Here is a 2500-nt window from a genome sequence, read left to right as displayed (position 1 = left end):
ACCACTATAAATAAAATTGCCAGCGCCGCTAATGGGTGGAAGCTGAACAGTGCTTCCCATACTCTTCAACTAGACCTACAGGCGCTATAGGCCAAGACATAAAAAAAAAAAAAAAAAAAAAAAAAAAATCAATAACCAAGACTATATTGTGCGAGTGTTTAGCAATATTACTTACTTGAAATAAAATAAAAAGTCAAAAGTACATTGGCTTGTCTCACGTGTTCTTGCGGAAGCCTTGTGAGTTGCAAGGATCCCAGGTTGAGAGACGCTGGTGCGGATATTAAGACCACACAGAACCAATATTTAAAGCTCACGGTATACTCAAAGTGTGCGATATTTATCACCTTCAAAGTCTAGTAATTATTCAAAGTCAGTTAGTTAGGACAGTTCCAGGCGGAGACTTTATTTTTGTTTACGCAGGCATCAAATACACACACTATATCAAATGGAACGCCTCGCCTCGTATCGTCAAACAAGTAAACGATAAAACCACTTGGTAAATTGAAACTAAGCAATATAATTTGAAAACTTACCTTGCATAAATTAAGAAATAACTGCAAACAAAACTCTCTCTCTCTCTCTCTCTCTCTCTCTCTCTCTCTCTCTCTGCAATATTCAAGCTTAGTACCGTATGGAGATTCTCTAGCTAGCAAATGTTTGACTATCTTTACACTAATATATGATTAATCCAATGTTTGTTAAAAAAAAAAACTACACAATATATGAATAGTGTGTGTGGAAGTTGGTCTGGAACATGAGTGTATGAATGTTTGTGTGTTGTGGCTCTGTATGTGAGAACCTAAGTGTTGGTGTATCGCTCTGATGTGTATACCTGAGATATGAATGTCCTGTACTGAAACGTAAGTGGTGATGTGAGATACTCTGGTTTGTGAGCACCTGAAGAGTATGTCTCACTGTGTATTACGGCTGAAACATCAAATATAACCTAGGTCTTCATAGGGCTTGTAAAAAAAGGCCATTGTCAATAATATATACTGTTGCTTTTGTCATAGCTAAATAAACTGTTGAATTTGAGAAAGAAATAATTTGAATTTGAGAGAGAGAGAGAGAGAGAGAGAGAGAGAGAGAGAGAGAGAGAGAGAGAGAGAGAGAGAGAGAGAGAGAGAGAGAGAGAGAGAGAGAGAGAGAGAGAGAGAGAGAGAGAGAGAGAGAGAGAGAGAGAGAGAGAGAGAGAGAGAGAGAATAACGAGGCAGTCCATGCAGGTTTACTAATACATAGCAAGGTCAGTGTTAACAGATGTTTATATTCCCAAAACCCTCTTGTACCCACCCCCTCCTCCTCCTCCTCCTCCTCCTCCTCCTCCTCCCTGTCTTCCTCTTTCACCTCTGCATAACCTTAGCTCATATCACAGCCAGCCTTGCACCGCGACACACGCATCGGGTGAGTACAGAAGCAGTGCTATCAAAAAGAACACACCATCACTACTGAACACAAAGGAAGGTACAAGAGCTGGTATTCTCAAACTCTTCTGCGCTTCACCACTATTTCAGAAGGCTTTATTTAAACTGACACGCATCTTTTAAGGTGTTTTACGGTTCTAGAGGCAGACTGGCAAGATTTCTATAGTATTAACTGGAGAAACACTCTTGACAACCCCGCTAATCACCTCTGTGGCCTTGGAAAACAGTCGTGGTGAGAGAGCAACGCGTTTCCGAACACGCCCTAAAAAGTCACCATGCAGGCGTACACGTAGCGAGTCTCCTTGTATAAAACGTGGCTATCTATTACCATGTGTATTGTCTCTCCTTCCACCTTTCGTCCATTAGTCTAGTGTTCCTTCAAAGAGCGCTAATGACTCGCCACTAAACCTCATCACTGAATCTCTTCCATCTATCATTGTATGGGTGAAAGGTGCTCGTTGCCGCCCCTCATGCACGTGATGGTGTGATGGGGTACGGAAGGAAGGGAAGGGAAGGGAAGGGAAGGGAAGGGAAGGGAAGGGAAGAAAAGGGAGGGGAGGGAAGAAGAGAGGAAGAAGAGGGAAAGGGAAGGAAGTGAAGGAAAAGGAAGAGAAGAGAAGAGAAGAGAAGAGAAGAGAAGACAAGAGAAGGGAAGGGAAGGGAAGGGAAGGAGAGAGAGAGGAAAAAAGGGGAAGGGAAGGGAGGGGAGGAAGAGAAGATGAGGGAAGGGAAGGAGAGAAGGGGGAAAAGAGAAGGGAAAGGAGAGATGACTTGAGCATTTAGTGTGTCGTCTATTCCTCTTCTCTCTACACTCTCTCCCTTTTCATCTTCTCCTTCTCTCCTCTCTAGCCAATCTCCTTGATACTCCAAGTCTCTCTCTCTCTCTCTCTCTCTCTCTCTCTCTCTCTCTCTCTCTCTTATTTTTCTTCTCTATTTCTTCTATTCCTATCTCTATTCTCCTTTTTCTTCATTTAATTCCTTTTTATTCCTCTTTCCCCTCATTCTTCTCTTCCTTACTTGAGAGAGAGAGAGAGAGAGAGAGAGAGAGAGAGAGAGAGAGAGAGAGAGAGAGAGGTAA

The 2500-nt window shown here is 42.4% G+C and overlaps 2 protein-coding genes across 6 annotated transcripts in view; one reads left to right on the top strand and one right to left on the bottom strand.

Moving 5' to 3' along the window:
• The window catches only part of LOC123505891 (prolyl 4-hydroxylase subunit alpha-1-like), a 94715-nt gene that overhangs the window by 24935 nt on the left and 67280 nt on the right, over positions 1-2500 (bottom strand). The gene's annotated exons all lie outside the window — the stretch shown is intronic.
• The window catches only part of LOC123505890 (neutral ceramidase-like), a 98066-nt gene continuing 96911 nt past the window's right edge, over positions 1346-2500 (top strand). Inside the window, exon 1 of the mRNA XM_045257730.1 lies at positions 1346-1402. The gene's annotated coding sequence lies outside the window, so the exon portion shown is untranslated. The remainder of the gene's footprint in view (positions 1403-2500) is intronic.

This window comes from Portunus trituberculatus, chromosome 18 (assembly GCF_017591435.1).
Source record: "Portunus trituberculatus isolate SZX2019 chromosome 18, ASM1759143v1, whole genome shotgun sequence".
NCBI lineage: Eukaryota > Metazoa > Arthropoda > Malacostraca > Decapoda > Portunidae > Portunus > Portunus trituberculatus.
This window is presented reverse-complemented; position numbering and strand designations above follow the sequence as displayed.